Below are 8761 nucleotides of genomic sequence, written 5' to 3' on the forward strand. Positions count from 1 at the left end.
AACAACAAAAAAACTCACAAAGTGTCCCAAGTTCAAGTGCAATATGGTTTCAGTAAGTTTTTCAGCATGCAGGTGTAGTTCGGTTGTTTTCACATCAAATGTAAGGAGAGAGAAAAAAAAGAGTCTGGAGACAGGTCTGTGAATGTCTATCTGAGGCTGTGGCTTGCCTGCCCACTGCTGTCAGCCTGCTGTTGCTGGTGGCTCTATTTATGCACTGGCCCCACAGGCTTTTTTTACTCAGAGTTCTCCTGTGTGCTCCTGAACAGTTCTCCTGAGCTGCTGCTACAAGCTTTCCCCTTTCCAAGCACACTGGGGGCAGTGACACTGCACCCGCTTTCTCAGGCCTGCGTGTTTATTTATAGTTCACGTGGGAAGTGGGTCTTCCCCCCTCTCCTGTGGAGTTCTTCCCCCTCTGCCACTCTCACAAGCTTTCCTGCTCCTGGTTGCTGGGCACGTGCTACCGCTCCCGCCCTCTCTGGCCAGGTCCAGCTTGTTTATTTACAGTTCTGTGAAGGCTTCCCCTCCCCTGCTCTTTGGCACTCAGGGTGCCCCACCCTCTTTGCTATGTGTCTTTATTGTTCTTATTGCTTATTACTCAGTTTCTTTTTTTTTCCCTGGTGGGGGTTGGTCTGTCTAGGGGGCTATGCTGATCTGGCCCAGGATTGTCTGTGGAAGTACCGCATGCCACTTAGCTCACCTTGTGGTCTGCGTCTTCCCAAGCCATCTGGGTGTGGGCATCTGGCAGCGGCCTGGGGGCCCTCCTGGTTTCTCCGTTCAACATGAAGTGGAGATGCTCTGTGCAGGCTGGAGGTGTGGAGGGGTCACAGTTTTGCCTCTTCTCGGTGGCTTTGCCTGCAAGGTGTGTTTCCAGCATCTCTCCAAGATTTCACTTTAGGAGGCACGCTTTCTGCTTCCTCCCTCTAGCCGCCATCTCTTTGTCTCATTTTTTCTTAAATGAAACTGTTAATACCATTAATAATCACTCCAAAGTAAGGCACAAGTAATTTATAATGCACTTTCTCAACAAAGCATGTGGAAGGCAGTTGAAGACACATTGATAAAAAGTAAGCCTTTTATGTTCTTAAGCCTTCTAAATATTTAGAATTTTTATCACATTTTTCTTACCCAAAACATGACTTTTAGAAAGCTGTCTGATGGGAGGAAAAAGAACAGATTAGAGATACCCACCACATTCCTGCACCTCCACAAATTTGAAACAGAACCTCAGGTACATGGGTACAAGAAGAGATGGATGAATTCGAAAGGCAGAAGTGTTCTTGAGTAAAGGACAGAGTTAGGGGGGCAGGAGAAACCCAGAAATACTGAACATTAACTTTATGAAAGAACCAAAATGGAAATCTCATGCAAGACAACTCTGAAGCTGCCCCATACCCTGAACTCTCCACCCTACATAACCCAGTGGAGAGTGAAAACTTTTCAGGGAATACCTAGAACCCACTACAGGCCTGAGGTTTCTGTCCCATGTACTTGGGTGGGGAGAGCTAGCTATGTGCCAGGTGCCACTTGGCAACCAGAGTAGCAGCCCAACAGACTTGGGTAGAAACCTGTAAACCTTGCTTGAGAAGAGAGCAAGCTGTTTATGTCTTGAACCAACCTGGGAAAAAACCCAACAGAATTATAGGAAATAGTAAATACCTCTCATTTAACCATACAAGAAAATGGTCTTAAGTTTCTGATCAAAAGAAAGAGACAGACTGATTGGATTAAAAACAAGATCCAGCTATTTTTGCAATCTGCAAGAGACACAAAGTGGCAGACACACACAGACTGAAAGTGAAGGATGGAAAATGATATACCCTGCAAGTGGAAAGAAAACAGGAATATCTATATTCATATCTGACAAAGTACACCTCAAGCCAAAATTAGTTAGAAGAGATACAGAAGGTTGCTACATTATTGGTAAAGGGAAGATTCCATCAAAACAGTATAATGATAAAAAATTTTTATGTTCCAAGCATTGGTGCACCCAATTTCTATTTTTTATTCTTGTGCTGTGTGGGAGCACATTGTGGCCTTTACAAAAGTTCTTACAATGTATCAAATATATCGTGTTTGAATTCATCTCCTCCACTGTTCTCGTTTATTCACTCTCCCCCAATTCCTGGAATAGTTTCAACAGGTATCATTTTTGTATTCACATACATGTGAATACAGTTTTTGCACTGGATTCAGCCTCCTACCCCCTTTCCCCACCATCTAGCCACTTTCACTGGTACCAACCACCCCCCACTTCTGCAGGACTTGTTCTGCCTTCCTATTCTCTAATTTTGTAGAAAAAAAGAGAATAAAATGACATTTTGTGTTTGTTTGTGATAAAGGTAGTTACACAGGGAGTTTCCTTGTGATATTTCCATGTTTACATATATTATAACCCCAATTGGTTCATCTCTATTTTTCTTCATTCTACCTTATTCCCTTTCTTATGGTGGTTTCAGCCAATTTAAGAATTCTATAGTCATTCTTATATAGAGAGTATATTGATCATATTCATCTTCTTAGCTTCCTTCCTTTACCCTACCTGTCTTGTATGTGACATCCCTTAGTGTGATCAGTTTTTCATAATATTGTTATATTTGTTTTTTTTTAAATGCCAAGATAAGAAACAATTTATTATAGAGAGAAGAAAAATTTCTCATCCAAAATATAGAAATCTGTACAACTTTGCCACAATCAATATACATGAACTGTACAAATTTACACCAGTTCATAATTTACCAAATAAAAGATGACTAACAAAGTTCACAAAATAGATGGTGGTTTGTGGAAAAGACTTTTACCCAATTAAGTACAAGGAAAGTTACAAACCAGACCTCCACTTTCTAAAAATAAGAAGTTTACTCAGTCTTAGAAAACTACAAGCTAGCAAATGTACAGAGAGCTGGCTGGTGCTAACACCACAGTTGAGACAGTGTCTTTAAAAGGGTCTTTTTAAAAGCCTGTTACCAAGGCAGATTCTGGTCACTTGCTACTTTCAAAGCCAAAAACACAATACAAGGTCTGACCATTTCCCCAGGTCATGCTTACTAGTTTGTCTTTATGTACATTTATACATATTTAAGTGCTAGGTAAAAGTCTTGTGGTAAAATTTCCAGTACTACCATGTTTAAAACGTTGAGCTTTTCTACTGAGCTGCCAAAAATTGATAACAATTTCAAGTGTAATAGTGCAAATTCCTCTGCGAGATCTACTGCAGAGAAAGTTCTTTGAAATACAGATTTTCCTTAAAGGGACTGATATAAAAATTTAGATATCATGTCTGGGAGAAACTGAAACCGCCCTAGGACTTCACTTCCTAGCAAATAAAGTTATCATTTACTTGGACTCACAGGCTATTCAATCATCGAAAGGTACTGTCCAAACTATGGCACTGTTACTTAAAAAAAAATTTTTTTTACCATTCTATCTTGTGCCAGATCTTCACAGCTGTGACATGGTTTAAATTCCATAATCCATCCCCAAGAGGAGCCCACCCAAAGCAAAAATCAAATTTTATCCATCCATTATAAGATGATCCATCCATAGACCATATCTTAACCCGATACAGTCATCATATTGTAGTTTTTGGAAGGGCTTGTTCTGCCCAAGAGAAGTTCCTCCTTACAGCTGATTCTGCTGTCTACCATTTGCACGTTGCTGCTGTTTTGAGTGCTACCTCCTGCTGGTGAGGCTTCATACAGCACACAGATGGAGCCATCCTCTCCGATTCTGTAGGACACTTCATAGGGGTCAACCCAGAGAGTGAGTTCACTTGGGAGAAGTCTGAACAGCTCCTGACTGCTCAGTCCAATCCGCTGGGCTGCCTGTCCAATCAGAGGATCCATTTTATGGTTGATGTGAATACAACGGTAACCTGATCCCTTGCACGGCTTTTCTGGGAACCAGTGATGTTTATAATGTTCTGCCAGCAGCTCCTGCAGGCTCTGGCTGAAGGTCTGCAGCTGTCACTCGCTCGTGAGCCCCTTGGTACGGAGGAACTTGAAGATGAAGGACACAGTGGCGGTGATCTCGCCTATCATGGTGGCAGCCCAAGTGTAGAAGGGATGCATGGGGGCGGCGGACGGGGGCGGCCCGGGGTGGCCAGGGCTCGGCGGCGCGGCCCCGACAGTGGAGCGGCCACCCCGGGCTCCCTCACAGACCAGAAGGCTGCGAGGAAAAGAGGGTATGAGGAGCGGACTGGCTACTTTTTTTTCCCCTTTCTTTAGAGTAAGAAAAAGTTATTTTCGAGACAGGAGGCGGCAGGAGAGAGAAAGAAACGAGCGATGGCGGCCTGGTCACATCGCTCGGACCTCCCCAGCCGCCTCCGCCTCCAGCTCTGTAGCCTCCGAAGACCCCAAGAGTTGCATTTCCAGCTCCAAGGGGCGAAATATATTGTTATATTTGTATAAGGTCTATATTTTATGTATGAGAGAAAACATGTGGCTTTTGACCTTCTGAATCTGGCTAACTTAAGATGATGCTCTTTAGTTTCATCCATTTACCTGCAAATGAAAAAATTTCATTCTTCTTTGTGACTGAGTAAAATGCCATTGTATATAAAAATCACATTTCCTTAATCCATTCATCCAATTTCATTAAAAGTCCCCACTATGGGCAAGACAGCATAGCTACTGTCTGCTGAAAACAAAATATTTCTCCACTCTGGAGAAACTGGTAGTAAGCACAAACTTCAAAGAGAAAAGCAGTGAGCCAAAAAAGTCAATTCTGGCTCCCAGCCCCACCCTGTGGGTGGTAGGGCCTGGTAACTACTCACAGACCAGTTCATCTCAGGACAACTTTGGAGAACCCATCTGCACCAGGAGGCCCATCCCACCAAGAAAACCTAAGATCAAACACTCAAAGCTGCCCAATAGGAAGGGGCAACATCCACTGCTACACAGTCCAACATACCAACCTTAAGAAGGAACAGAGACAAAGAAAGAGACCCTGCCAAAAGTGTCAGCATCTGGATTTGAAATCAGAAGAAAGGGTCCAGAACACTCATTGAACTGACTTTTTATTAAGTATTTTCATTTATATTTTTATTCTTTTCATTTTTCAACTTACTATTACCTCTCTCCCTTTCCTAGTCTGTCCAAATATCAATTTGCTTAGCCTTCTGTTGCTCCACTTTCCTTTCTCTCTTCCATTTGTAATTTTTACTTTTTTCTTTTGTTTTTTATTCTCTTCTCCTTTTATTCCTCCCTTCCTCTTCCCTACCCCTCACTTTCCCTATCTCCTCCACACTAACCATGCACTGAATACTCTGTTATACGAACTATACATATTTCCCCCATCCTTCTTATCCCTCTGCAATCCCTGATGAAAGCACCCTACCCCCCAATGACTGAACTACACCATTACACATATTAGGGCCTTATTACACTATAGCCCCCACATTTCACACTTTTCTCCATCTTCTTTCCTGCTCTTCTAGTGCCATCTTTTAAATTATCTAATTATCTATCTCTATCTAAGCAACTGTTATCTCCTAAATACCTGATGTTGATAGATAATATCATCAAGGGGTTTCTTATATAATATGTAAATAACTGGTTTGACATTAAACTTGTGAATTTGTTAATGCTAAGTTATAACTTCAGGTCAGGGAACAGAAATACAACAACAATCTAGCTAACAGCTAAGCTAGTCAGAGCATAGAAATTAAGTCAAGGAAAGTTAGCAGGTGATTAAAATCCCCAAATAACTAATCAACAACACAGGAGCAAAGAACAAAATAGAAACATAGGGTGAAAAAGAAGGCAGGGGAATACAACTCCACAAAAGACTAGCAATAACATAATAGAGGATATGGTAGAAAGTGAAGGGGATTAACCCCAGTTACTGACAACAGAAGAATGATGATAAAAATGTTCAATGAGCTTAAAGAAGAGCTTAAAGAGAACATGCAAGAGTAACTCAATGAATATCAAGAGAACATGGATAAAAATCTTGAAAACATACAGAAGCAACTAAATCAACTCAGAGAGGATTTCAACAAGCTCCAAAATGAAGGCAAGAAGATTACTAAAAAAGTAGATACATGAATCAAAGAAGACAGAACAAAATATGAAAGAGGAGTATAGCAAAGATATGGAAACTTTCAAAAAAAAATCAAAAGGAAATCTGAAAATAAAATGGCCCTTAAATAAAATAAAAAATACAGTTACAAGCCACTCCAACAGACTAGAACAAGTAGAAGACGGAATTCCAGGGCTGGAGGACAAAATAGATATTGAAGGAAAAATAGAAGAATTCTTAGACAAAAGACTCAAGAGCTGCAAAAGGAATATACAAGAGCTCTGTGACTCCATCAAAAGATCATACTTGTGAATCATGGGTACTGAAGAAGGAGAAGAGGTACAAGCCAAAAGGATACATAATATATTCAACAAAATAATAGCAGAAATTTTTGCAAATCCAGAAAGAAATTCAGGTATAGGAAGCCTCCAGGACACCAAACAGACATGACCAAAACTGAGCCTCCCAACAGCATGATATAGTTAAAACAATTAGCACAAAGAATAAGGAAAAAATACTGAAGAGTGTAAGAGAGAAAAATCAAATAACATATAAAAGTAAACTCATCAAAGTAACAGCAGCTATCTCAACAAAACTTTAAAAGCAAGAAGGGAATGGAGTGAAGAATTTTAAGCACTGAAAGAAAACAATTTGAGCCCTGAGATACTCTATCCAGCAAAACTATCATTCAAAATTTAAGGAGGAATAAAAATCTTCCAGTATAAACAGTAACCAAAACAAAACATAAACACTATATCACCACTACAGAACATACTGAAAGGAATACTACACAGAAGATGAAAAAAAATAGCCACAAAAGGATAGAAATGATTAAATCTCAAGAGAAGACCAGGCAAGTAATCAGAGGGTTGCATAGAATTACTTGCACACACACAAATCCCTACACAACAAAATAAGTAAATGTCAGGATCACCATATACCTCTCAATATTAACACTGAAAGTTAACAGATTCAACTACTCCATCAAAAGACACTGATTGGCAAATTGAATTAAAAAGGAAGACCCAACAATCTGTTGCTTACAAGAAACCCACCTTTATAGACAGAAACAAACATTGCCTTAAGGTGAAAGGGTAGAAGATTATTTACCAAGCTAATGCTCCTCCAAAACAGGCAGGCATAGCAATACTTATATAAGATAAAGTAGACTTCAAACTTAAATTAGTCAGAAGAGACAAAGAAGGTCACTTCACACTAATAAAAGGAACAATACATCAAGAAGAAGTAACAATTGTTAACTTATATGCACCCAATGTCAGTGCACCCAACTTCATTAAGCATACACTACTGGACTTAAAAACACAGATAGATCCAAACACAGTGGTGGTGGGAGACTTAATACTTCTCTGTCTCCAATGGATAGGTCATCCAAATAAAACCAACAAAGAAACTCTAGAATCAAATGACTACAGAATATTCCATTCTGCCCAATGTACATTCTTTTCAGGAGCCCATGGAACCTTCTCCAAAATAGACCATATTTTATGTTACAAAACAAGTCTAAACAAATATAAGAAAATTAAAATAACCCCTTGCATATTGTCTGACCACAACACAAGAAAACTAGAATTCAACAACAAAAGAAACAACAGAAAATAGTCAAACAACTGGAGGCTATGCAACATGTTGTTCCATAATCAGTGGATTATCAAAGAAATATGAGAGGTAATAAAAAATTTCCTGGAATTTAATGAGAATGAATCAGAACCTATGTGACATGGCAAAAGGAGTCCTAAGGGGAAAGTTTATAGCCATGAGTGCATATATTAAAAACATAGAAAGTTTTCAAATAAGCAACCTAATGCTGCATCTAAAGTTCTTAGAAAAAAAAAAGCTAAAACCAAAACAAGCAGAAGAGAAATAAAAATAAGAGCTGAAATCAATGAATTGCAGACCAAGAAAACCATACAAAGAATCAACAAAACAAAAAGCTAGTTTTTGAAGAGATAAGCAAAATTGACAAACCCCTGGCAAATCTGACTAACATGAGGAGGAAAGACCAAATGAATAAAATCAGAAATGAAAAAGAGGACATAACAACAAACACAAAAGAAATCCAGGGAATCATCAGGGACTACTTTGATAACCTATATTCAAATAAATTGGAAAGTCTAGATGAAATGGACAAATTTCTAGACACATATAACCATACAAAACTGAAACAAGAGGATATTAATCACCTAAACAGATGTATAACATGCATGGAAATTGAAGCAGCAATAAAGAGTCTCCCAAGAAAAAAAGTGAAGGAATTGATGGATTCACTGCAGATTTCTACCAGACCTTTAAAGAAGAACTAATACCAATACTCCTCAACTTTTTCCATGAAATTCAAAGGGAAGGAACATTGTCAAACTCATTCCATGAAGCCAGCATCCCACTCATGTCAAAAACAGATAAAGACACAACAAAAAAGAGAATTAAAGGCCAATCTCTTTAATGAACATCAGTGCAAAAATCCTCAATAAAATACTGGCAAACTGAATTCAATAGCATATCAAAAAGATCATACACCATGATTAAGTCTGTTTCATTTCAAGGATGTAGAGATGGTTCAACATATGTAGATCATTGAATATAATACAGCATATTAACAGAAGCAAAGACAAAACAACATGATCATCTCAATAGATGTAAAAAAAAAACCTTCAATGAAATTCAATATCCCTTCATAATAAAAGCTCTGATGAAACTAGGAATAAAAGCAATGCACCTCAACATA

At 39.0% G+C, this 8761-nt stretch overlaps 1 pseudogene; it reads right to left on the reverse strand.

Annotated features, from left to right (window-relative positions):
• Nucleotides 1-3037: 3037 nt before the first annotated feature.
• Nucleotides 3038-4067, reverse strand: LOC109698291 (protein BTG1 pseudogene; annotated as a pseudogene).
• Between the last annotated feature and the right edge of the window lie 4694 nt (nucleotides 4068-8761).

Source organism: Castor canadensis, chromosome X (assembly GCF_047511655.1).
Source record: "Castor canadensis chromosome X, mCasCan1.hap1v2, whole genome shotgun sequence".
NCBI classification, from domain to species: domain Eukaryota; kingdom Metazoa; phylum Chordata; class Mammalia; order Rodentia; family Castoridae; genus Castor; species Castor canadensis.